This window comes from Podarcis raffonei, chromosome 5 (genome assembly GCF_027172205.1).
Source record: "Podarcis raffonei isolate rPodRaf1 chromosome 5, rPodRaf1.pri, whole genome shotgun sequence".
Lineage (NCBI taxonomy): Eukaryota > Metazoa > Chordata > Lepidosauria > Squamata > Lacertidae > Podarcis > Podarcis raffonei.
In genome coordinates this window covers 15,239,643-15,267,134 of record NC_070606.1, presented here as the reverse complement: position 1 = coordinate 15,267,134, position 27,492 = coordinate 15,239,643, and the positions used below count along the sequence as shown (strand labels likewise).

At 51.6% G+C, this 27,492-nt stretch overlaps 1 long non-coding RNA gene across 2 annotated transcripts; it reads left to right on the top strand.

The window, feature by feature from the left end:
* The first annotated feature begins 3,790 nt into the window (after positions 1-3,790).
* On the top strand, positions 3,791-25,696 carry LOC128413673 (uncharacterized). 2 transcript variants are annotated; one of them, XR_008330398.1, is made up of 5 exons: positions 3,791-4,786; positions 5,912-6,063; positions 10,666-10,796; positions 22,727-22,770; positions 24,862-25,696. It is a non-coding gene; the product is annotated as an uncharacterized LOC128413673 (long non-coding RNA). The 2 variants fall into 2 exon arrangements; XR_008330397.1 differs by lacking the exon at positions 10,666-10,796 and having other exon boundaries at positions 3,801-4,786.
* The last annotated feature ends 1,796 nt before the right edge of the window (positions 25,697-27,492 follow it).

Below are 27,492 nucleotides of genomic sequence, written 5' to 3'. Positions count from 1 at the left end.
ACACTTCAAAAGAGGCGACCGCTCCTCTGCGGAAATTTGGAAGGGGGGAAAAAACAACCCACAAACTTTTGGAGGAGTAGCGGAGGAGATAGTGATCTTTGCATTTACTTCATTAGCTCCTCTCCTCCCCCGGCTCCTTAGCTGATCAAGTCAAACCTATTGATCGCATCCGAGCCCCTGCAACACACCGAGGCTCCCAGAAGGTCACCTCAGAGACCTCACCCACTCCCTGGGAGTCTTCACACAATGAAGTTTATCTTAACCTAGGGAGCTCTAGATAGTATTTTTGCGCCTCGACCCCCATTGCCTTCTTGACGCTAGAGGATACAAAACCACGCCGCCACCACTAACAAGTAACTGCTACCAATTTCCCTCCTCGTTTCTTTGGGGCGCAAATATTTTCCTGCCAAACCAGATTGGACTCCGTCTGCTCCCTCTACCACGGCGAGGTCCTGGCTGCCTGCAAACAGGCCTTACTGACAGGCAGAGAGACCTCGTTGCCCTTTCGGGAAGGATTTAGTCTACAAAATGCGCACGCCGGGCGTTTTCCAGTTCCGGGTTTGATTCAATAAACCAAAACTCTTGCTCATTTCTTCTTGCTAAAAGGAGACCGCGTTGGGCAGTCATCTAAGGGGAGAAAGCCTCGATTATCTTATATGCATGAGATAAGACTATCATTCATGGGAGAGGGGCTGTACACAAGCGGGCACACACGCGCCCCAAATGCACGGCGCGGCAGGTAGGGGTAATCAGAGTTAAAAACAGCAGCAGCAGCAGCAGCAGCGACAGGGCCATACCCGGAGCCGTTGCGGATTTAAAACGGGCTCCGTTTCCGCACATTTAATATGTCCCGCACGCCGAGCTTTAAAAAAAGCTCACTTGCCGCTTGTGGAAACACTGGAGCAAATACACAGAGAAGCCCTGGATGTTGAGAAGTTGCTTTGCATTGCTCCGAGGCGCCCACTCCCCAACTCCGGGGCGCTTAAGCAAAGGGCGCTTGGTGGTGGATCGGGCCCTCCGCGGAGACTTGGCGCTGCCCTCCGCTTCCTGGTCCGTCTCTCTCCCCAGCACCCCTCCCGGTGCCCGGATCCTCCGTCTCTCCCCCCCCCTGCCCCTGTGGTCACGTTGGAGGATGAGGAGGGGTTGGCGTGGCTTTTTTTTGAGAGAGAGAGAGAGCTTCTGGTACAATATGGAGCACCATGGGCTGCAATTTCACACTCCACGGCACATTTCCCCTAAAGCTACTTTCTTCTTTCCCAGCCAAGACCCCCTCATTTCCCTCCTCTCTCTCCCCCACCCCACCCCTTTCTCTTTTGTGACTCCTGGGTGGGTTCCATGTCTGGGGGACTTGACGGATACAGTCAGGCTAGGCTTAGCGTGGGCACCTTGGCACCGGGCAGAGAGGGAAATGAATGGACAGGGTGGAGGGAGAGGCAGGCGCGGGAAAAGGGGGGGCGAGTATTGCGGGCCTCCTGCTGCTCCGGCTGTTGTTGGCTCTTCCCCCACCCTCCAGCCTTTCTTTCTTTCCCCCCTTTGCTACATTTGTTTGCCCTCAAAGCTAAGAAGCCCACGTGCGCCGCTCTTTATTCGGCAACCGGCACTTTAACCTCTCCTCTTTACAACGGAGCGTTGGCCACAAAACCCAGACAAGCCGGAGACCTTTTTACAGCCTCGGCTTGAGAGAAGGGGGAGGCCAGCTCAGGAGTGTGTGTTTTCTGCAGCGGGGCTGGCCAGCTCAGGGTTTAAGCTCAGAGTTTAAACTCAAGGGTTAAACCCAGCAACTAACGCCCCCCTCCAAAACAAGGCGGAAAAGATGCACCCATGCGCGAGTGCTTCCTTCCTTGCTTGCTTGCTTGCTGCAAGCAACGTCCTTTGCAGTTGCATGCATCAAAAAAGCAGGTGGGCGTCCTTAGGGGAGCTGCAAATATGGGGAAGCAAGCGAGCCCCTTGTGCGGGGAACTGGGGTGAGGAGAGAGGAGGCTTGCTTTTGGTAAACAACCGCTTGGCGAGGCTTTTGGCGCAGACGGACAAGCTCCCCCACCCCCCGCAGCCCGCAAATGCAAGGCGGCTGTAATTTGGTGGCCTCGCCCCTCTCGCCTAGAAAATGCCCATCTCCATTCCTTTATTTGGTGATGGCGAAAACGGCTGGGAATGCAGCGGGCAAGCTGGGCAGGAGACGTTACCTGGTTCTCCTAGACAGCCTTAGATCTTAAGGCGCTTGAGGGGGGTCTGGTTCTGTCCTGGCTTCCCTCTCGCAAACAGGCTTTCTCGGGGATTCCCGCCCCCACCCCCGCCAGAGATATTTTTGTCTTCTCTAATTTCTCCATAAAACTCCCGATGAGTGAATTAGGCGCTTATTAAAGTCTCCTTTTAATCAGCAGTAATGGGAGATTTCCTCTCCCCCCCCCCAGCTCCGTCCTCTCTCCTCCTCCCTCCGTCCAAGGTTGGCTTGCCTTGGGGCCTTTTGCAAATGTTAGGATTTACAGTGATCACAGACAAAAACATTTATATAACCCCCTAACTATAATGCACCCATAAAAACGGGGACATAGGTGGAAACTGCTGCGGCTCAGCGAAAACCCTGGCGCTTGCCCATTAAGTCCCTGGAAAGGGTAATTCCAGTAGAGGCAGGGCCAAAGTGAAATGATGAGAGCTTGCAATTCACAAAGCCCTACAGGAGAGGATTAGAAGGGGGAGCACTATATTCCCATCACCTCAAATCCATGAAAAAGGGGGAGCACTTCTCCCTCCCGCCCACCAAACAAACAACAATTCAGTTCCTAGAAGGCCGAGAGGGCAAGGAGTTTATTTGTACACCCTCTAGCTAATGAGAAAGTAGAATCTTCCCATTTTCTTTCTCTTTCTATATACATATATATATATTCTATATATATATTCTATATATATCCATATATTCTATATTATATATTTCCATGTTACGGCCATTGTTTCCATGTTACTGGCCAGTTCCCGCATGAAATTATTTCTGTCGATAGAATAAAGGCACCTGCGATGTTGTTATTAATTTTCTGGTGTTCTTTCCAAGACTGTGACATTATTTTTTAAGTGTTATTGCCTATGTATATTATCTGAATAACTTACGAATACTTCAAACGGCGCATCGTTACTTTTAGCAATTTCTGTTTGCTGAATAAAGGCGCTTTCTCTCCCGGGAAACAAAACGATGGTGAGACAAAGTTAACCTCCACACGACAATCTATGTGTGGACGCCACTATGCCACCCAGAATTTGGAAATGTGGCTGTCTCCTCATTCCTTGGTAAACCAGGAGGATAGCGATTTAATGCTGAGTTTGTCTGGAGGGAGAAGGGAGATAAAAACCCCCCAAAAGGGGCAGCGGCTCGCTCCCCGCCTCTGACCCTAAACCTTCCGCTTTCAGGTGGGGAGTCAGCCTCAGCCAGGGCCTTGGGAGGGCGAATACCAGGGAAAGTTTCTTCGTTTGCAAGAGAACAATTTCCATCTTTTTCCTATAAGGGGGGGGAGGAGGGGTGTTCTTGTTGTTCCCTTCTTTCCCTCACCGTTTAATACTTCTTTGTAAAATCTGAAAGCAGGTAATCCTCAAATCTGAAGTCTAATTAAAAAGTGTGTCGGTCCAAGTCACTCGACTTTGGCAGGAATTGCTAATGGTGTGTGCGTGTGCGTGCGTGTGCGTGCGTACGCAGGGATCGGGAGGAGGAAGGGGTGAGGGGAATTATTGAACGAGAGTCCCCGAAAGGGACAAATTAAGGGGAGGGGGAGGGGGAAAGGGAGAGGAGAACGAGGCGGACGAACGAACGACCAGGGGGAAAACCACACACACAAACCCAAAGACCTCTCTGTGCCATTAAACAAATGCAGGGGGTTTTAAAGTTATCTGAGACCATAGTCCAATAAAAGTATAGCCGCTTCGGGAAGCTTTTGGCTGGAGAAGCAGATCTAAATCCAAGATCAAAATTAATAACAACAATAATTGAAATGGTGTAAAAAGAAAGGGGGGGGAGGAGAAGAGAAACTGAACATTTAAGGGCAACGTTAAATAGGGCATATGAGAATTGTGAACGGCTCCAAAAGCTGAGCAGCCAAACCTTCTTAGAGAGAAAGAACTCCTTTCGTTGTTCCGAACAAACAGCCCCAAAAGACCCCAGCCCAAAGCGATGCGAAGGGAGCCCCAGGTGAACACCAGGGAGGAAAGGGAGCCTTGCGGGGCGCAGGGAAGGGAGGAGACACTCGGGTTCCTCCGCTCCACGTTCAGCCGGCACCGGCTGGGAAAAGGATGGGCTCATGGGGGAGGTCCGTGCTGCAACGAAGGGGCCAGAGAGGCAGAAGCAAAAGGGGCTCCCCAGTCCTTGAACTGCGGCCTGGCCGGGGCTCTCCAGCATCGCCTCTCTCCCCGGCCCACCCAAGCTGCCTCCCCGATTTCTCCGACCCCGAGGTTTGCAAAGACGCCTCTCCCTAACCCACCCCTCACCGCTGGCCAGTCTTTCCTCTGCGTGTGATCCTGACCTAATGGATTTCGCTGCAGCCCTTTCCACGCGGCGGCGGCGAAGTTCAGGATTTCCTCTCTGCAAACTTTTCTCAATATAGCCGCCCTTGGATGCTGCTGAGGCGGTTAGTTAATTTTGGACACATTTTTCCCTGAGAGAGAGAGAGAGAGAGAATAAAACTCCAACGATTTCTCTCTGCCCACCATGCCAACAAACTTCTCCAACTTTTCAGAAGATCGCGCGTCTTCTTCTGCTCAGAAGCAGCCCGTGGCACCTGCGCTAATCCTTCGCGTACATTTTCAGGTAAGGCGGCGGTAGTTCGTGGGGAGGAAGCGGAGAAAAGTCCCGAATGGATTCTAATTTCAGGAGTCCTGGCGCTGCTCTAACTTTCAGTGCATAATCCAGTCAAAATGTGCGTGTATTTCACAGGGTGGAGGGGGAGCGACCGAGCGGCCCACGACAGCTCACCTTTTGCCCGACCAGGCAAAAGCCCCAACCGACAAGAAGGGCTGCAATAGCCTTTCGCGATAGGCCAAGCCATCCTTCTGAATATATTAGTTAATAAAACGGATTAGCAGAGCTCCGGGGCGCCTGCCTGCCCTCTTCGCGCGCGCCTCTGTGTGGGGTTCAGAAAAGGACAAAGGAAGAGGTATTTTAATATATACATATATATAATAAACATATATATAGCAGTATATGTAGGAGTTTTCTTCTGGGCCTAGGTGATAATGGTAACATTGCGCTAAAGCTCGAGGGGAACCAACAGAGCAATCACGGCTTTGAGGGTTGCAAATCTCGTTTACCCCACTTCTAAAATGGGCAGGATTTTTAAAAGGGGAGAGGACAGAGGCTCCAGTTCAGGAGCTCCAGCAAAGTCTGCTTTTTCCACACCGTGGAGTCCCTCCGCACAGGGGACCGTGGACACCCCCCGCCACACACGCACACCGCAGGACCGGGAAGGCCCCGCAAACCCATCGGGGCTGGCGTTTTTACGCGAAGGCTTACGCGGCACTTCTGTTCGTCCCCAAATCCGGGGGAAGAAGCAGAGTTTCTGTTCTGTTAATTTCACTGTGCTCCGCAGCTCCCCCCCCCATACAAAAAAATCTTCCATTTTTCATCCCTAAAGGAGCAGGAGTGTGTGGGGGGGGGGGAGTTTCCCAGACGTCAATCTTGCCTCCTTGCCATGCTTTCTAGGGCAAATTGCAGGGAGTTTGGAGAGGTGGGAAGCGGCGCGGTGGGTTGCGTTGGGGGGGGGGTTAAAGTGAGGAAGAAGAGAACTAGCAAGCTGCAAAGGTTGCTGTTGCGATTTGCTGTTTTTTGGGGGGTTCTGATTTAGCAAAGCTACCCAAGCCAGAGTCCTCGCCCGGCTGCTTTCTAAAAGGGACCAGCGGGGCGACAGGAGGGATTTCTGTCTCTCTCTCTTCCTAGCTCTCAGTCCTGGTTCGTGAGAAACAAAGCAAAGCCTAGGAAAACGGATGGTGCTCTAGCTGCGGGAAGAGAGAGGAAGGACGGCGAAGAGGCCTAAGAGGGACCTACCGGGCCGTCTCGGTTGGTGAAGGAAGCCTCTCCCAGGAAGAAGGGTAGGTACTAGGGGTGGGTGGGGTGAGAGGGGGATCCGGAGGGCGGGCGGGCAGTCGGTGACCACCTGACCACCCCTTCCCTAAAGTCTGCGACCCCTCTTGGGAGAAGGTCTCACTAAAATCCGTGGGAGGGGCGGTGGGCCTTGGGAAGGACGGAATCCCTGCCTTCGGGTGGAATAGAGAATGCCATTTCCAAAGAGAGAGTGTGTGTGTAAGGGGGAATACACGTGTTTCCGCGCGCGCGCACCTCGATATTGCCTAGATGTGCACCTTAGACGCCATTGTTTTAGGCCAATTTGTTAGGGTTCCTCCGCCGCTTCCCCTCCTTGCGTGGCACTTGGCCCATTAATTAAGCCGATACTCGGATTTAGGCAGATTTCTGTGTGCGCAACCAGTACGGAATTGAATGGCTTCGCAGCCTGATCCCGAACGGAAGTTCCCATCCCCTTCCGTGGGCTTGACTTCCGAGCAAGTGTGCAAATTCATTACTGTGATTAATTCTGCCACTCTTTTTTAAAAGGCAGCTCCGCTGTGTAGTGTGGAAGGGGATATCGAGGCCTCACAACCCACCCGCTACATGCTGGTTCAAACCCTCAAAGTGGCATACGAAAACAGCGGGCTTAGGATCCAGTGGAACATTAGAACCAACGTGGTTGTTTAGGAATTTGGGAAGAGGGAGTTGTGGATACGAAGTGGCCTCTCTGGATAAACCGGAAGGAAGAGGGAGGGTAGGAGAGAGAGATAGAATCCCAGTTTGCACCAGTGTTTCCCAGTTTCACACTGCTGTTGTTGCTTGTTGCTTTGACTCTGCCCAGGAACGGCCTCATATTGTGTTTAATTTTGCAACTGTCTGGCGGAGAAGTTGTGGCAGGCTCTGATTCTGCAAGTTTGAACTTCAGGAAGGAGTAAGAACGGGGGCGGGGGGGGGGGAGAGAGAGAGAGAGATAGGAGGAGATTTCGAGCAGCCTGATCCCATTAGCTCCGTCCTTGGGTTGCAAATTTATACGGTCTAGGAGGTGAACAGATGGACTATCAATTTAATTCCATCTTCAACACCATCAGAGATTGATTTTCTACTCGCTTTTAATTTTGCTATAATTAATTAGATCATTACAACTGTTTTCTATTGATCTTCCTATTTAAACCTCAGATGCAAAGGGACTTGGGCAGATCTTTTAGAGCCACAGAAGGGAAATAGAACAGAGGGGACTTCGAACGGGGGGAGGGAAGGGAGAAGAGGGATTTTCTACCGAGAATCATTGCGTGGGAGACTGGAAAATTGGCTGGGCCTTCTCTCGTATGTGGCAGGTGTGAAACACACGATTAATACGCAGCAGTACACTTAACGCGTATTAAGTGTTTGATGTGCTCCTGACTTTATTTGATCAGTGATCATGCATCCTAAGGCCCGCATCGAACCAGAAAAAGTTCATTCATTTTGAGGTTCCCCTACAAATCGCCTCCTTCGCAAACTCACATGCCATCAGTTATAGATTCCCTAACGCATATTGCATGTTTTAATTGAATGCATTTCATCTTCCTTATATTGCCGGATATGTTTACAGAATCTCTCTCTATAGAAGCGCTTCCTAGATTTAGAGAAACGTCGTTGGAATAACTAGCGAAAATAGACTCTTTTAAAAAGACTCCTGGTTTGTTTTCTTTTAAAAGACTCAGTTGGGTTGGTTCTGTTGAGTCCAGCAAGGACTTCAATGGCCCAGCAGCAGCGACTCCTGCCCCCCCCACCTCACTCATAATTAGTCAATAAGTCTTGAAGCCTCTCTGTGTCAGCGATTGCGGGACCAGGAGCCCAGACTGTGAGCCCAGGCAGGGATCAGACTGAAGCAGCATTTGGAGATCGGTTTGTGAACCCTCAACCCATCCCCAAGGCACAGAAAGCTCTTCAAAGATTTAATCCGGGTGTGCACGTGGCAGCTATAGGGTGAGCTCCTCAGTTTCCAAAGCTCTACTCACTTAGCCCCCACCGCCACCCCCACTCTTAAGGGGACGCCCTGCGCTCCCCGGACAGCTAGATCCACAACGGAGGGAGCGAAAGTACCTGCGCGGGACATTAACAGGAGGAGAGCGCCATAACTTAGCTTGTATTTTGGTTTTTGGCAGACCCCGCGCACAGGCGAGCCGACCACGGCAAGAGTGGGGCCAGTTTGGCCCCAAATCCAAAACCTTCGACACTGGCTTAAATTTCCCCATTTGACACCAAAACTTCATTCCTTCCGTTCAAACGGAGCGCACGCCAATTTCAGCTGGGAGGGAAGTCGTGATAAGCACCAGGGGGATTTGGGTGGGGGCCATCGAGGCAAAGCAGCCACTGGGGAGGGGAGGGGGGGAAAGGTTAATTGGAGAAGAGCGGCGCCACAGGGAACCAACCAGGGAAGAGGAAGTTTCCAAAGGCCCATTTCATTGGGTAAAGGTCCTGGTTGCGCTCGGGGGCCGCCGAAGGGAAGGCTCCGCAGTACCAGATTTCAGACGCGGCTCGCCGCACACCTGTAGGCTCCCTGGAGCCAAGCTAGTCTCTCTATATCTGATGGGGGGGTTCCCTTCACCTGCTGCTGACACCGGGGTGCTGGTGGGGTGGGGAAAGATCTCTGCCTGCCTGCCTGCCTTGTGAATATTCAGCGGGGCCCAGGGGCCCTAGCCAACCGCCTCTTTTCCCCACCCCTCCTGCCTTTACCTGCTCTCCCGCCGGAGCTGTGAGCCATGCCTGCCTTGCCTAATGGTGCGTCTCCCTGCCTGGGCCGCTTGGCTCAGCCCAGCAGATCGGCCGCGGCCTTTTCGCGTTCGCTGCTCCTCTGCCGAGCGCTTCGCTGGGCCGTCTTGCCGGCTACCCGCCCCCCCCCCCAGCCCCACTTTGGAGATCTGGGAGCAACCACCCAAAGCTAAACGGTTTAGATAACGAGAGAACGAGAAAGGGAGGGAAGGAGAGGAAGAAGGAAAGAGAGGGGGAGGGAGAGGGGCTCCTCTACTCACCCCCCCTTTTCCGGGGAATTAAAATAAATAAATAAATAAACCTTGGGAGAAGGAGATGCCGCTCCACAGATCCTCAGCTAGCTTAAAAAAAAGGAGGGGAGAAAAATTGCCAGCACAAGCACACTTTGTCTCGCGTTCTTAAGATGACAAGAGGCGCTCCTCTGCGCTAGCCCTCGGGGTCCGGTCGCAAGTGGAGAGGGGCGAGGGCATGTACAGAGTGCTTGGGACCCCCAGGGGGTCGTTGCTGAGGCTTGGCGATGGGAACCTCATTTCCCTACCCTGCCTATTATTATTATTATTATTATTATTATTATTATTATTATTATTATTATTATCCGGCCCGCCTGGCTTCCATCACATATAAAAACATAATAAAACATTACAAACTTCCCGATACAGGGCTGCCATTAAAGACCGTCTGGCTAACAGTCACCACCTTTGGATAGCCTCACCAGATATCCCTTAGGATCATTGGGGAGGAGTGAGGGATGGGGACCCCGTGGGTCATCCAGCCCAACCCTCCTGCTCCCTTCAGGAAATCCAGAGTTGGAGAAGCGCCCTTCGTGTCCTCCTCACCCCCCTCTCCCCGCGCGCAAAGAAGCCCTGTTATCCAGCTTCTGCTTGGAAAACCTCCAAGGTGGGTGAACCCAACACAAACCCAACCTTGGGTAATCAAGGACTTCCCCTCCGTGGTCCAGCAGGTAATCTGCAGGATGGCGGCGAGACCGCGCGCTTCTGGCCGACGATCGCTGCCAAAATGCCTCGCAAGTCGGAGGGTTTTGGTGCGCAGCATCAGTCCGCTACGCCGCCGCGGGTGGTGAGGCCTAGCTCCAGAGAGTAAGGTGCTAACTCACTTTGTCGGCAGCGGAGAGGGAGGGGGCCGGCTGCCATTGTTTAAAGATCTCAAGAGCCACTTTAAGGAAGGTATGGGGTGTGTGGACCCGGCAGCTAGAGCCTTGCCCTGACTCGCCTGTAGACCCATTGCTCCCAGTGATCAGTCTGAAGAGTTGGCAACCACAGTCAGCCATCTAAGCTCTGCTTCCTCACCCGAAATGCCAAGATAAATCGAGGTCGGATTCAGACGAGATCTTGAACTCGGGTTCCCCACCCCCATCGGCAGTGGTGCCAACTTGAATAAAATATTGGGGGGGGGGAGGTAAGCCCCTCTCCGCATAATCGATCACATGACGCGGTACACACACACACACCATTTGAATGGCAATGCCCATCAATTTGGGACGGAGGGGGAGCGCGGACTCCCCCTCAAAGATTTTATCGGGGGGCAGCGGAAGACCCCTCGGCCCCTAGGAATTGTCTCCTATGTACTTTGGAATCTCGCTAAGGAGAGAGTGTGGCCCACGGGCGTAGCCAAGGGAGGGGCATCTGCCCCCTCCCAAATCAATAAAAATTCATAAATATACATAGCTAGCTGAGGTTCTGTCCCCCCCCCACAACGAAAGGCCTGCCCCGTCTAACAAAAAGCCTGGCTACGCCCATGGCGTGCCCCCCCCCCGAGCCCCTGAGATCCTCCCTCCTTGCGGTCTCATGGCCGGTCAGCTTCACCGGCGCTCCGAAGCTTGTTTGTTGGGCAAATCCTGTCTCTTCCTTCCCCAGTTCAGGATTGCGAGAGCAGGCGCGGCGCGGCGGCGGCGGCAGCAGATGCGCCTGGGAGCCCATTCTTCCTCGCCTTTCCCCCCGCCGCCTCCCCGCCCCCCATTGATTGAAAGTCTCTCAACTCCAACAAGGTACCCTAGGAAAAATGAACCATTCGCTCATCGATTCTTCATTAAAATTACATTTCTGCATTTGCTAAATTGGTTTTAAAATGCTTCCCCTGTTATTATGGTCTTGTCAAAACCGACGCCGGGCTGGACAAACAGTGTTTTAAAAGCCTGGGGGGTTTCTTCCCGGAACTATGAGGAGCTCCTGGGAAAGAGGGGTGGGGGCCAGGGGGCCAATTTTTTTGGGGGGGAACGCTAGGAGGTGGGTGGGGACACCGAAGGGAAAGAGGTCGAGAAGACACCTCCAGTGCCACCATCCACCAACAGACCAAGTTGGGGGGGGGGAATTTGCATCGAGTGGGGAGACGGGACGCAAACGTGGAATATAGCCGAACCGCTTTGTTAATAATTGTAGGAATGTCCGTTTGTTGAGTGACCCATCGCCAAAGGAACTTTCAAACAAGCGCAGGCATGAGCTTGCCTCCAGACAGTGGTGATCTTCTCCCCTGGTTCTTCCCCTCCCTCTCCGAGTCTGTGGGCGCATCTCTGCCAGGGAGAGGATTGGCAATATAAACACACCCCTCCTCCCCAAGAAAGGTCCTTGGAGTCCACAGCTAAGCGCCCAAGCCCACCTCGGAGCACACCCACCCCGCCACTGCAGCGTGTCCCCCTCCCCATCTGCCACTCTCACTGGCGTTTTATATGTGGGGAGAAAGAACCCTGGCAGGGACAATTGGGTGGGTGGGTGGGTTGCTGGGGGGAGCGCTGCCTCTCGAAGCTGCTGTCTCTGGCGAAGAGCAGAGGAGCAGAAACGTCTTCCTGATGTGTTTATCTCCTAATCAGTTCATTAGTTATAAACAACATGACATTAGAAGTTAGGAAGCATTTGATATTAATTTTTATTTAACTAGTTGATGTTTAATCCGTCACGCCAGGCTGCCTAGGAGTTAGAGGGAGAGAGGGAGAGAGAGGGGGGGAGAACTGCCTGACACCAGCCAGTTAGACTTAGAACTTCGTATGCCACCGTCGTGGTCTTGTGGGGGGGGGCAAAGAAGAAGGAGTGGGTGGAAGGAAAGAGGAAGGGGGAGGAGAAAGGGGGCAGAGGGAAACAGAAAGAAAGAGGGGGGGGAAAGGAAGGCTAGAAACTGAAATAGAGGGACCCCCCCAAAAAAAGACTGTAAGAGGATGAGGGGGAGCAGAGGACGTGTAGGGCACCACCACGATGGGATTCGTGGAAAGAGGTTGGGGAGGCTTTGCGTCCCATCCTAAGAAGGACAGCCTCTTCAACTTCTGCGCCACCCTACAGCCTATGCAGGCTTACTCTGAAGTGGCGAGGAAATACCCCCGCAACCCAGTTAAACCAAGCGGGGCTCAATTAGGATCGACCTGCGCGGTTCTGAACCCCATCCACAACTCGATTCATTTCAGCCGTCTTGGTTTTCAGCAGGATTTCTCCAGCTCCGACCTCGGTCTGCGCAACTCTGTTGTGGATCGGCCCCTTTGGAGAACTTGGATTCTCCCAGAAAGCCAAGGTCGGGGGAGCCCTGCGCTGCGCTGCTTGGGTGGCTGCTTTGCCAAGCTCACTGAGCCGCGCAAACGCAGCGCCATCCCTCGTTCAGAGTCGCTGCTTGGAATTAATCCATTGCGGGCTGCAGGAGTAAAGCACCTCGAAAGAGGTGGGTTATTTTGGTGGCTCACATCCCGCTCCTTCTGCGTTTCAGGCAGTGCCTGTTCCGGATCCTATAAGCACCAGGTAGTGCGCACCCCTTCATTGCCAAGTAGGCAGTGACCAAAAAATTGCCTTGCCCGGGATCAGCCGGAGAAATAAAGCCAAGCAGGCAAAGGAGCGCCCCTGCTTCGGGAAATGGAATAAAAAGCGCCTGGCGTCGGGTGTGAGCGCAGGAGAAACCATCCAACTTCCTGGAGACTTCCAGGGGAGCCAATACTAGTCTTCATTATACAAATAGAAACTAACCCCACTCCCACCCATCATACACACGACATTCTTGTAATTTCAACTGCAACGACGAAGTAGAAAATTACTCCTCTTAATTGAAATGTTTAAACTTTTAAAAACATATGGATAAGATATAGACACAGAATGTCATTTGGGGTTGGTTTGCTGCGCGTTTTTGCACAGACGCATCTCTCCGGGGACCTCTTGCGATGCATCTCTCCCCGCCCCCTCTGCTCAACATAAAACATCGGCGATCTCTTTGAAATATATATCTGCTATTAATCACTCGCCCCATCTATCTGCAGTGTAAAGGAAATAGCTCACATTCCCAAGAAAATTGCCCGTTGTGCCTCGGTTAATAGTTAACTCCGGAGGAGAAAAGTTCCCAGGGAAATGAGGAACGCGAGAGTAAGGGGGGGCGGGGGGCGGGGAATGAAAAGGTGAGCAGGCAGCGTCACTCCTTTAAAAAATGGGGTTTGATCCGCCATAGACACCCCCGTCTTTTTCCTCTTTCTGGGAGGAATCCGGGTCGATTTCCAACTTGTAACCCACAAGTCCCGAAAAGGGGACTATTGCGCGGGGTGTGGTTGGACGGGGGTACTGTCCCACCGGGTAATGCAGGGAGGTGAACATGGATAGGGGGCGCGGAGGGGGCGAAGTGAAGTCGGAGCAACAAGCCTGCTAGCCCGATCCGCAAACCATTTAGGCCTGAGTGGAAAGGGGGTCCACGCGCGCGGGCCAGCCTCAGGCAGACAACCCAATAACGGGCCAGGACCGGGAGTGCTTGGGCTACTAGCCCCCTTTGGTGGAAGGAGGTCTCCAGCGCTCCCCCGAGGCGGATTAGAGAACCTCCTGGAGTAGTCAGGATTAGTTTAGAACCGCTTTTCTCGCCATCTCGGTGAAAAACCGGATCATCAAGGCTGGAGCTAAGAGGCGGAGTGGAATGGTTGTGAGTGGCCACATTCAGGCTCGCTCTCTAGCGCGGTTAGAGTAGCACTCGGAGACGGTGGTGTAGATATACTGAGGGATGGAAGGTTTGAAACGCACTGGGAAATCGGACTATACTTAAATTGTCTCACAGGCCTGCGCACCGGCGCGCCTGCCCGCGCTTTGCACCCCCAGAGGCTCTCCGCTTGGATCCCGCCTTCTCGGTTCAGTGGAGAGGCGCTGGGCGAGAGGGTCTTTTCCGCGGTGGCGCCCTGTCTCCCAAAATCTCCTTTTCCGCCCATTTGATTTTCCCGTGCTTATATATATATATATCCGCTGAATTCGGGTTCGAGTGAGCTGTCTGAGTGCTTTTTAGCGCCGCTTTATAAGTATCTTATTCTTATCCTGTCGCATTTGCCGTTTTCAAAATTTTGGTCGGTTTTGGAGAGCGTTTTGCTGAAATGAAAACTCTGAACAAGAGCCAGCGCAGAGCTAATAAAGTTAAGCAAAAAAGCAAATATAATGATGCATCTCGCTCGCTAGTCGGGACCAGGCGGGGAAGGAAGAGCTCAAGGATCCTGCACTTCAGGGGGTTGGACTAGATGATCCTCAGGAACCCTTCCAATTTCACAATTCTATGGTGATGATTTGGTTCCCGCACATTTGAGAACTGCGTCAATTTCCAGCGCTCCCTGGTCTTCCTTCTTCCCTTCCTGAGCGGCCGCGATCTAAACGTGTGTTCAGAAGTGGCGCCCAAGACACGGGCTTAGCTGCATTCGTGTGCACGTGTGAATCCCACCTGGGCGCGCGCGAGAGCCTATCCGCCACAACACTGATAGTAGTCGATGTTGGTTCGCCAACCCTCCAGCTCACCTGTCCGCCACCCAGAGTCGCTCCACAACTTTCTCCTCGTGCTTGGAGAGGGAGGAAGGAGCGCTTTCTTGGCCAGTCGTCGGGAGACGGGGCAAGCACAGCTAGCCCCATCCTTTACCCGTTTATTGGCGAGTAAGACTCCCTACCCCGTTTTGTGGGACTTGCCCCCAGGCCAAGCGCGCAGAGGGCTGTAGCCTCAAGCCCGATTCTTAATCCGCAGGAGTGGAAAAAGGAAAGCCGGTTTTCTTTAGGGAGTTTATTAAAGTGTTTATATTTCACTAAATAAAACAGGGGAGTAAGCAAGAAAGGGCGAGAATTGCATCCTGAGCAACTTGAATTCAAAGCCCGCCTTTTAAGGCGCCTGCCTCGATTCCCCGACTGGCGGGAGCTCTCTGGATGCCAGAGTCGGAGAGAGCCGTGGGTTTGGCAGATGGTCCCGTTGACCAGAAAGGAAACGGAGAGAGAGAGAGAGAGAGAGAGAGAGAGAGAGAGAGAGAGAGAGAAGGGGCTTGCTCGACAGCAGGCAGGAAGATGACGACGGCAACTTAACAAACATTAACCAAACTTTTTTAAAGCGCAAGTCTGTAACCACGAATGAGAAAACCAGAGGGCTCGTGGGTTGCCAAAAGGGAGAGAGATAAAGGCTTCGGTTCCATTTCCCGTTCTTGTTTCTTTCTTCGCGTCGCCACCGGGACTTGAAAATCACCATTATTCTTGTTCTTCCACAGAATTTATAGTGTGAAGAAGACAAGAGCGCTTCACGGTCCTTAGGAGAACCTTGCGCGACAGGTCACTGGTAACAGCAGATTTTAAGAGGGGTCGGTGGGCAGAAAACCAGCTGACCCTTCAAGGGTCTTGACTTGGCTAGGAAGGCTCTGGGGGGACTGAGTTGTGGTGGGTGACAAATCGGAGCTGCCCCACTCTTCCCGGAAAAGGGGATCCCGTTCTGGCAGCCGCCTTTCTTACTGCCTTCCTGCACGACGCAGGCGGTTTCCCCCAAATGAATTCTCTCTACTGGAGAGAAATGGTCAGTCAAATTAAAAGACCATCCCAGGCAATCGGCATTGAAAAAGATTTATGCGCCTTGCAATCCTGAATCCTTAATAGTAAATCCCACCGAGTCCAACGGGACTTAGTTTACTTGGGGCCTGCAGTCTTAATCTGCCAATAATTAATTCTCGGCACACTTACTTTGGAGTAAATCTAACTGAACCTTATTGGAACTCAGTAAACCTGTGGCGTTGTCAAAACTATTATTATTATTATTATTATTAGTAGTAGTAGTAGTAGTAGTAGTAGTAATAGTATGACACCCTATGTCCGCAAGTCTCAGGGCGGTTACAACATAAAAACACAATATAAAAACACAAAACACATAATAAATACAACCCCCTCAACAATGCTCTTCTCAGATTAACATACCCAATCAAACACGTTTTATGTGATTATATCTTTATTGATATGCTACTTCTTGGGCGGCATGGCTCACTCAAGGTGCTTCACAATATCATGAAAGCACCACAAGTGTGTGTGTGTGTTTATGCACACACAAAAAACCCTATCTGAAAAAGGCAGCAACAGTAGCAATCATTTAAAAGACCAATTGGACAAGAAAAAGCTATAGTTAGGAAAAGGCGCGTTTTAATTTAATACTTTAAAAGGTGGTGTTTTTTTTTTAACTAGTCGAAAATCTGCAACATAGCGGTCATCTGCGCCCCGGAAAGCAGAGCGCTCCATAGTCTAGGGGCCCACCACGAAAAGGGACCTGACTCTTGCCAGCTGCAGTCTCAGTGCCCGGGCAGGTTGTAAACGTGGAATCCTTGAAATCAAGTTAAAACTTATCCGTCTCAATTTTAGATTTAACATTTAACTCAAATCCAACTCTTCTCTAGGTTTTCAACTTTCTGAACTTCTAAAAAAAAAGGACAGAGTACCTCAGGATGGCAGCAAAGCTGTGTAAAAGTGAAGGCGGCTTAGAACAGTTCTGGGTGTGTATTGGAACTAGAATTGTGTTAGCACCACTGTGACTTCCCTAAATATGTTTATGTGGACTTATGGCCCAAAGTGTTCAGCAGGAGCAAGAGAACTGAGAATCGTTGGCCTTTATCCGTTTATTCGATTGGAATCGAGTTGCTTCTATCAAATATACCTGCTGCGCGCAGAAGCGTTTACACCGTTCCCTCTTGAAAATAACTCTAATATCAATTCCAACAAGAACCGCACTCTCTGCCCCTGTTACCTGCTCCCATTTCAGAGCCCACAGTGCGGAATAGACTCCTTCCCTCATCTACAATCAGACCCTCAATATGTGGGGAATAAATATTAGCCTATGAAAGACCTTGAGGTGTGCTTAGGGGTAGAAGGAACGCGCTGAGAAGTCTTTAAAGAACTTCAAACTCGACTATTCCGGGTGAACTGGGCTGCTGATTCAAAACTTCAGCCTCCAGATAGAAATGATCTTGGGTGGATCCGTGGCCAGGCAATTCGCTCACCCTCGCGTGGTGACACTGGCTCTGGGTACTTCCACAAAACGTGGGCGCCCATCACCCGGACTGAAGCCCCTCGGCTCAGGTGCCAGAGCTCCTTCCACGATCTGCTCGCGTGGTCCCCGAGGTGCCTCAGGGTCCGTGCGTGATTTTTCCACGCACCACCACAGTCTCACAGAGCTGTGTTTCCTATCAGCCCGGCAGGTCTCCGACTTCTTTCGCTTTGCCCTTTCGCTCCTTTCCGGGACTGAGGTGGTTCTCCTCTCGCATAGGGAGGGGGCTTCCTAGTCGTCGAAGTGGGCAGGGGTCGTATTACTACTTCCACCACTGCCATCGTAGGAGTCTCCTCCTAGTGGTCGAGGTGCCTGTAGCCCCCACCTAGTATTTTTTTGGGGGGGCAGGCTTTATGTTAGGGGGCAGAACTGAGTTATCTGCGACGCAATTGGTCAGTTAGTTAAGTACAGTGGTACCTCGGGTTACGGAGGCTTCAGGTTCCAGACGCTTCAGGTTCCAGACTCCGTTAACTCAGAAATAGTACCTCGGGTTAAGAACTTTGCTTCAGGATGAGAACAGAAACCGTGCTCCGGCGGCGCGGCAGCAGCGGGAGGCCCCATTAGCTAAAGTGGTGCTTCAGGTTAAGAACAGTTTCAGGTTAAGAACGGACCTCCGGAACGAATTAAGTTCTTAACCCGAGGTACCACTGTATTTTTATTTACCTACTTGATTGGGGGGGCAGCTGCCCTCTGCACCCCCTGGCAACGCCCGTGCCCCTATCCACTAAAATGTTTTTGGGGGACTGCCCCCAAGTTCATTCAAATGGTGCACGTGGGCCGTGTCTTGTGAACAATTACGCGGGGCGTAATTACCTGTCCTCTCCAATATTTTATTCAAGTTGGCACCTTTGACTACCGTATATGTTACATGGGCAGAGCTCGTCTTATTATTACTACAGTGGTACCTCAGGTCACATACGCTTCAGGTTACAGACTCCGCCAACCCAGAAATAGTGCTTCAGGTTAAGAACTTTGCTTCGGGATAAGAACAGAAATCGTGCTCCGGCGGCGCGGCGGCAGCGGGAGGCCCCATTAGCTAAAGTGGTGCTTCAGGTTAAGAACAGTTTCAGGTTAAGAACGGACCTCCGGAACGAATTAAGTACTTAACCCGAGGTACCACTGTATTATTGTTATTTCCCCATCACCACTACGTATGTTTAGATATCGCCCAGCCCTTTCAGAAGTCCTGCTTAGGCTCAAAAATGGTACTTCCTTCTTCCTTCGTGGTTCTGACCTGCGGAGGTTGCGGGGACAGAAGCCACCTCGCTCCTAGCAGCTCTTCTCTTTTCCCTGCTGGGCTTCTGCATCTCGCTCTCTTCTCCCATAGGGCCACTTCGGCCTGAAAGCAGATCTCGCAGAGACGAAGCGCCGTCGGGTTGTTTTCCCTAGAGCCAGCGAGGAGGCGGCAGGCGAACCCCCATCCCTCCCTCCACTTCTCGTTCACTTTCTGTCTGGATGTGAGAACAGGAAACGGACCAGGGAATTCGCCCCCCACCCAACCGCCCAGCCGAGATCTGCCCCCGGGACACGATCCAGAATGCCCGTGCTCACTCCGCGCCCCAAATCTCTCTTCCAAGGAGATAGCGCCTCCCCTTTCTCTCCCTTCTCCTCCTGGGCTTCTGCTGGCAGCCGGGCACAAATAAACTTAGTTTAGTTTCCCTTCATTTCTAAACGGAGAATTGCTGGGGGTTCATTTGCTCTTATTTATCCTCGCAAATCCTTCCCCTTTCAATCCCAGATCCCTGCATTGGATGGGAACGCGGCGGTCGGAATTACGCACCAGCGAGAGGAAATTATTTTGTACACACTCAAATGGCCTGATCTTCCTTCTGGCTTTTTTATATAGTTCAGGACCTGGCCTTGAAAACGCGTACCTCTCTAACCCTGGCCTAAATTAAAGGGTTGATCTGCTTTTCGACTGGTTCCTAACCCAGCATAAAGGGACAGGGGATGGCTCTTCCTGAAAGTCTCTCTCTCTCTCTCTCTCTCTCTCTCTCTCTCTCTCTCTCTCTCTCTCTGTCTTCTGGTGGCTTTCCTGGGTTAAAGTAGATCAGGCCGAAATCCATCTGAAAGTCCAGAGACTCCTGCCCTTGAAATCCGTGGGGGATCAGAACTGTTGCTGCTTCCGCCAGGATTATAAAAGACCCTTCTGTTTCCTGGCAAAGGCAGGAGAGGCCAGCTGCACTTTTAGTGCAGTTTGAAAATCTTCAAGATGTTATTTGAAGCAGGTGCCCACCTTGGAAGAACTGCTAAAGTTTGACAGAAAAAAGAAATATTGAGTGACTTCAGTACTCTCGTTGAAACTAATGGACCTAAATTAGCAAAGTTCATTAATTTCAATGGGTCTACTCTGAGTAAAATTTAGCTGACTGCCACCCATTGTGTGCATAAATATTGATTCTGCTTCCCCGCCGCTCTCTTCGCTGCTGTTGTCGTGAGATTATTTTGGTCGGGTCAAAATCCGCTTCCTCACCCCCCAGCCCAGCCCCACATGATGACGATGACTCGGGGGCTGGTAACAGGATGTGTTGGCAACCGAGCTCCCCGCCCCTCTTAACAATTTCTTGCGCGAGTTTGTCTCTCACGAAGTTCAACAGGACTTTCCCCCGAATAAGTGCGCAGACTTTGTGCGCAAGGACGCAGCGGATCCGTTCGGTCGATTTGCAAGCGAGGAAACGGAGTCCTCAAGGACAGGAGGCGCGGAGCCTCGCATCCCTCCTCCGAGAGAGAGGAGGGCTGGAAGGAGCTGTCTGGCCCGCGGGCGACTCGCCAAAGTCCGGCTCAAACCTTTGCGGGCAAGAGAGGATCAGTTGTGAAATCCAGGCCGGGGAGCTGGAGAGGAGGAGGGGGTGGAGGAAGCCTAAACCGCTTTCGGATCCTTTTAAACTCTCCGAGCCAGTTGAAAAGCGTCAGGCTCGCCCAGGGAACCTAACCACGCACCCCTCCTGGAATTGAAAAGTGAATGTTCCAGGGCTGTGGGAGGAGAGTTCTTGGAGGCTAAGGTTCGCCCTATTTCTTGGAAGAATCGGAGCGGGGCGGCGGGCTCCTCCTCTCCAACTCTCTAGTCCGAAAAACGCCCGCACTCTATTATTATTATTATTATTATTATTATTATTATTATTATTATTATTTGCAAAGGGGCCAAGTGCTGCTCCACCACGCCGGTACGTTCATGTAAGAGATGGGTTACCCATTCCTCCTTCCAACCCATTCTGAAAACGCTAGGAACCTCTCTCTCCAAGAAAATGCGAGGAAAGGGCCCGGAAAACCCCCTCGGTCCCACCCCCCGTTTCCTTCCTTTTTGCGTGTGCAACAAATGGGGGTGGTCCGACTTCGTGTCTGTGGCCAAAACTGGCTGCACGCTCAGTAAAGCCTCGGACAATCCTGTATTCTCAGAGACTGACTCTATAGCAGAAAAGGGGATTAAAAACAATCCGTGCCAAAGTCCGCCTTCTTATTTCAATGCCTGGACGTGCTGCAGACGCCTGTCAACCTGCAAAAGGCGACATCCCCCGTACATTTAGGCCTCTGGCTGAACATAAGAAGCAAAGGCGTTAAGAGAGTCAAGATCAGGTCCGATTTTAGGCTTGTATACTCGGAAGTGCGTCCCCAAAGAGCAGGTGTTAGCCCAATGCCTTTAAGATCAGGCGGTTGGGATTCCACGCCATATGTCTTCATTCAGGTTTGGTACCTGCCTAAAAAGCAGAGACACACACACAAACATCACACGATCGCCTTTTTGCATACTAGTCAGCCTCTATGGCTATTTAGCAGCTGTTCTGGGGAGGCGTGCAATGCTACATCCACCCTAATATGCCCTCTGGTGAGCAGAGGTGAGCCATCCACTCGCTTGCTTTTTTTTGCGTGAAAACCGCCGAGCGCCGTCGTTTCTTGCTCGGCTTTTGCCCTTGTGGAAGTTGCACCGCGGCTCATCTTCTTTTCAGGCTTTCCCGACCTTTCACCGACCAAAACTGACTCTAGTTCCCAAGCGGTCGGGCCACAACCAACCCACAAAGACTCTTTGCTGTCCGACAGACTGAAGCAGTTCGGGCAGGTACCTTCAGACTCCTTGGGAAGGCCCTGTCTTCCCTCTCTGTCTGTACTTTCCCGATCGACCCTCTTTCCCGTCTAATTCCCATCGCTTCCCTCTCTGACCTGACTTGTCTGTTCAGACGTTTGCACAGCGCCCTAGTGGTTTGGCGCACAAGAACTCGGAGTCAACGATTCCCCAGCTCTGGCCGCTATGCCTAAAGTTGGTTGCAAATCCAGAACGACTTTCTCATCGCAGCCCCAGAGTCCGTTTCCCTTTGAGGGCTGTTTCCTTCACAGCCAAGTATTAATTTGGCGGCCCCACGTCGATTCCCCGAAGGCTCCGAGCCTAAGGGCCGCTTGCGAGGAAGTTAAGTCTTACAGCACCCAGGAAACACTTGGCTTCCGAGTCAGCGAGCTTAGCGCGCGGTTGCAAAAGGATGAAGGCCGGGCGAGGTTTCGCTTGACACCCTGTGCGCGCGCGCACCTGTGCGCGTGGATTCGTGTTGGCCTCGTTCAGTCGCGGTGCGGGCGAGGGAAATAAAAATAAAAAGCGATTGAGTCCCCACTCCTCCCACCGCATTGCTTTGTCAACCTGGATGCAAACCGGTTTATGCTTCAGATGAGTTGGACATAACCCGAGGTCAATTCGCAGCCAAGCTTGAAGCGCTACTTAGTCGGCCGGTTTGGCTTCGCCCGCCGTGTGGTCAGTGGTGGTCTGAAAGGCACAACGGCGAGCCTCCCCCCCCAAATCAGGGGTGTTAAATAGGCAGCGGAAGTCAGTCTAGAGAGAAGTCCCAGTTCGCTTCACCCGGGGCAGATTTGTGTTGCTGAATGGGTCCCCCCCAACTGAAGTCGCCTCTCCCCCCCAGCACTCCCGCGTCAGATAGGTATTTTTAAGAATTCGGAGGCGTGTGAACGTTTCCCATCCTATGGCGGCACCCTCTAAAACCCGTGGCTTTTAAATAAGTTCAAGGGAGGGGGGAAAGTTACGGCTTATTCTGCGCCCTCCCCGTTTCCTTTTTGTTTCAAATGTCCAAACTGAAGCTCCAGAGGCGATTCCGATCCAATAACAGTCTTAGCGCTCGGGATTTACTTCCAGGGGTAAGCTGTGTGAGCTCTATTAATAATCATAAAAATCCTGCTAACCCTCTTTTTAAAATTAATAACTCTGTAATTATAATAATTTTATGTGCTTTTTTTATAAGAAGAGGTTAATGTTGTCACAGTGTGGGGACAGGAAGGGGGAAGTCAAGCGCGATACCGCTGCTTAAACTGACACCTTCCTATTTTATTAGGAGACATTATTATTATTAGACATCTGCAGGTAGAGAATTAAAATTAAAATCGCTTTCAACAATTCAATACACTTTTTATCAGCCATCTATCTGAAAATCAGGAACATTCATCATCGGAGGCATTCTCCCTGAAAACAAGAACCCATTCAAATTTTATACAAATTATCATATTTATCATAGTCTGAAAATCTGGAGTAACGTCTCCACAAACTGTCTGCCAACTCCCTGGGGAACTGAATCGCACTTCGGAGCAGCTAAAAGAGATTCTCTCTCCCTGTCTCTTCCACCCTCCTCCTCTCTCCCTTAACCCCTTTCCTGATTCCTGATACAGAAACGGAAGATGAAGATGAAGAAGAGGAGGACACGGAAATAATAGTATGGAAAAAATAGATTTCTCTCTCCCTCCGCGCCCCCCCCCGTCACACATACACACAAAGAGGCAGCCACACTTCGCAAGATAAGTAGGTTTCCTCTGACGCAAAGGTTATAGGCGGTCAGGCTGGTACGCTGCATGCCTGAATTCGAGGCACTAAGTCCCAGCTTATTGTTTTCGGAACCATTTCCCAGGTGCCAAGGTAGCTTACTTTCAAGTAACCGTTTAGTGCTGGCCAATATGCACCCCCTCTAAGCCCATGCGCAGTAGTCAATCCTGGGAACTGAGGGCAAAGCCCTCTCCCATCTCCCGTCTCCAATCACCTTCTTATTTGGGCGACTTGAAATGGGAAGGGGCAACACCCGTAGATCTGCAACAAATTATACATTTTTCACATCCCAACATTTTCTGCGAGGAATCGGGGGGATAAAAGAAGGCTGCTTGCCACATATTTGCAGGCTCGGACTAAGGTCTCTCTCCACGGCCCCTGCTCCCCCTGCAACAAGGCGATCATCCATTGAAAGTGAAGCTGGACAATGGATGGTGTTGCTAAGTTATTATCCCCCGAGTGTGTGTGTGAATAACAGTTGAGCAGACTGGATTTTTGGAGAGAGTTTAAGAATAGCATACACCGACCAGGCAAGTCCCTCTCTCGAAGGAAGGGACGGTAGAATTGCACATCACATAATCGCCTTCGTTTTCCACTTTGGAATGACTTGACAGTCAATCCAGAATACACACATCCCCTTTCACATCCCATGGCTCGTATGTAGGTCGACACACATGTAGCTAGACCGTGCTCATCTGCGCTGGAAGAGTTCTCTGTAGCTATCCCCATAGCCGAGGCGACCCGGGACCTCACTTTGCTACTCCGCCTTTGACTGGCAGTGCTTGGGAGAGCGCCAAGTGCGCTACTTTGAACCCACCCATTTAGCCACAAAGGGGCACCAAATGCAGTGAATCTTAGAGGCAGCGACATCAACCCGCGTCAATGGCAGGACAGCTGGAGTCCACACGTTGCCTACTCCCGGTGAAACATACACGCGCTGCAGGCTCCTTCGAGAGCTTCCCTGATGAGCCTCGCAGCCAACCAACGCATGGGGAAACTCCAGGGTTCCATCACCCAGTGTAGGGAAAATGTGAACGTGTGAACGGGACTATATACCCGCGCAAACGCGAGCTCATTAAGATGCGCGCAAATCGCGTCTGCTTTCTTCTTGGGCAGGCCCTGGAGAGTAGAAGTCCACACGCCAGCATCGGACCTCTGCGCACCGTTTTTCAGGATCACACTTCCAAGAGGCTGACGGAGGAAGAAGGCTCGTTCACTTCTCTGACTTAAGTCGTACAATGCACAAAACGCACACCATTCTCTAGTCTTGGCAGCGTTCGGCTGGAACCCAATTCTGGCCTCTCATGAAGGAGGATCCTGCGCAGGTCCAAAGCCTGCATCTGTTACTAAAGTAACAGAAGCTGCTAGATTGTGAGCGATCTGACTTAATGGCCTTTCCCATCTCCTCCCCACAACATGACCCCCTCCCTGTTGGAACCAGGTTTCTCCTCCCCTCCAGGCCCATCTCCTTTAGCCCCCCAAGTCACCCCAGGCCTGGAAACTGTACTTAAAAAAAAAAAAAATCCAAGTGAACGAGGAGAACATGCAGAAAACAGCAGTGTGTAGGGTTGTCTCTTGTAACTTACGCATCCTCTCTATGCCAAGGGAAAAGGAAATGAGTGGGGCTGGTGATGTAAACCTTCCAGAAGCTTCCCAGTCACCTATCTCCACCGTAGGAGGCAACTCCTATGTGCTGAGGTCCCTTCGCCCCCCTACAAAATATTTGAGGGGACCTGCCGCCCCAAAATTGATGGGCATTTTCATTCAAATAGCGTGCGCTGCGTCTTGTGATCGATTATGAGGGGCTGGGCGTGACCCAATATTTTATTCAAGTTGGCACCCCTGATCCCCACAATTTCACGCTACCTTGGGGGCACCTGCGGGTTGTGCGCGTTCCCTCCACGTCGCTGTGATGAGAGGCGCGCGTCCCTCTCTACGATGGAGATTTTTAACATAATTTCTTTCCTTTTCTCTTTTAACAAAGAGTTTCTGGACCTGTTCAGCAGGAACCCTCATATTGCGGCCTTTTTACACTGGAAAGGCGAGAGAGATCTGCAGAACTCCCTGCGCATTGATGTACTACTTTCACGCCGCTTTGGAAAGCAATTCCGCTCTCCTCCAGTTTTGGTTTTAGCCCCAGATGAATTGCGAAGCAATGGATCGGAATCCAGAATTGCAAGACTTTACGGCGCTGCTAAGGAAATCTGCCTGATCTTCGGCAAGAGGGAGGTGTTCGGCCGCAGGGGGAACCTCAGAGCACTCCAGATTTTTCTGGATTCCGAATGTCCTCGCGACCCTACGCTCCAGAACTCCGCGCCGCCCTCCTTTGATCTGGAACCCTCCCGGCGCCTCCCTGGTCCAAGTTAGAGACCTGCGTTCCATCCTCAGGCGCCGCACCGCGGAGGGAGCCCCACAGCCGAGCGTCTCTCCCGTTCTCCTCCCCACGTGCCAAGTGGCCCCTGGACTTCACACCCTTCAGGCAGGAGCAGCGGCGGCCACGTCCCCGCAAAAAAGTAGTTCCAGCACAATGTTTGTTAACTAGGTTATCTAGGCCATAGAAGATTTTAATGTTGAATTTTATAGCTTTACCACGCTCTACCGTCCTTGTGAATATTGTAATATTGCATTTTTTACAAGTTACTCTTCTGTTAATGTTCCAGCTAGTAACTTTTATAATCCTCCTCAATGAAATTTTTTTGTATTCTTCCGCACCGTTAACCTCAATGGCGGCACCTCAGCCCCTGGCAGGAGGCAGAGAGATGAAATGAATTCCTCTTTAATCAGAAATAATAATAATAATAAAAACACACACAAGGCTCCCTCTGCCTCTTTTATTTCAGCTTCGCTTGGAAACGGGGTGGGGTGGGGGTGGGGCTGAGGAATCCCCCCCAGTTCCCCCCCCAAGGCTTCAGGGATGGGGAAGAGAGAAAGAAAGAAAGTGCGTGGGTGTCTCTCCGTCTCCGTCTATTTCTACGCCTATATTTCTTTTCTTATGCAGTCTGTTGGCAATGTCTTGGTTGAATGGGAATGGGAGAGAGAGAGAGAGAGAGAGAGAGAGAGAGAGAGAGATATTTCCCCCATCACTTGAGCACCCTGCTTTGTATCTGCTGGGTGCTAAGTCTGCAGGCCCCAATCATCCCTCGCCATCGAGGTGCCTCTCATTAGAAAGGTAAAGGTACCCCTGCTCGTACAGGCCAGTCTTGACAGACTCTGGGGTTGTGCGCCCATCTCACTTAAGAGGCCGGGGGCCAGCGCTGTCCGGAGACACTTCCGGGTCACGTGGCCAGCGTGACAAAGCTGCATCTGGCGAGGCAGAGCCGCACACGGAAACGCCGTTTACCTTCCCGCCAGTAAGCGGTCCCTATTTATCTACTTGCACCTGGGGGTGCTTTTGAACTGCTAGGTTGGCAGGCGCTGGGACCGAGCAACGGGAGCGCACCCCGCCACGGGGATTTGAACCGCCGACCATTCGATCGGCAAGCCCTAGGCGCTGAGGCTTTTACCGACAGCGCCACCCGCGTCCCGTGCCTCTCATTATCCCTTCTGTAAACCACTGGAGGCAGGCTTTTAATGCCTTCCTTGAGGACGGAACTGGCCACTATAGGCTGCAGGCTTTAGTTTAGACCTCACGTTAAAGATTTGGGGGCAGGTTCTGTAGGGATGTGCGTACACAGCCGGACAAGATGACAAGAATCCGCCGGCAGCATACGAATCAATCTGGCTAACCTGATTCAAAAATACACACTCACACCCCGCTCACACACAAAAACAACTCACACTACAGCCAACCAGTGACAACCAACCACACCCTAAGCCACCCTCAACCTCTCTCGCCACCAAGGAAATACAACAAGTGAATAGTAAGAGAACCCATACAAGTAATGCTGACACAACCCGCCCCCTTCTCAAACTTGACATGAGCCAACAGTGTGACGCGGCAGCTAAAAAAGCCAATGCAATTCTGGGCTGCATCAATAGGAGTATAGCATCTAGATCAAGGGAAGTAATAGTGCCACTGTATTCTGCTCTGGTCAGACCTCACCTGGAGTACTGTGTCCAGTTCTGGGCACCACAGTTCAAGAAGGACACTGACAAACTGGAACGTGTCCAGAGGAGGGCAACCAAAATGGTCAAAGGCCTGGAAACGATGCCTTATGAGGAACGGCTAAGGGAGCTGGGCATGTTTAGCTTGGAGAAGAGGAGGTTAAGGGGTGATATGATAGCCATGTTCAAATATATAAAAGGATGTCACATAGAGGAGGGAGAAAGGTTGTTTTCTGCTGCTCCAGAGAAGCGGACACGGAGCAATGGATCCAAACTGCAGGAAAGAAGATTCCACCTAAACATTAGGAAGAACTTCCTGACAGTAAGAGCTGTTCGACAGTGGAATTTGCTGCCAAGGAGTGTGGTGGAGTCTCCTTCTTTGGAGGTCTTTAAGCAAAGGCTTGACAACCATATGTCAGGAGTGCTCTGATGGTGTTTCCTGCTTGGCAGGGGGTTGGACTCGATGGCCCTTGTGGTCTCTTCCAACTCTATGATTCTATGATTCTATGATTCTATTCTAGAAGAATAGAAACACAACCTCCCAACCCCACCCCACTCACCATTCCCCCTC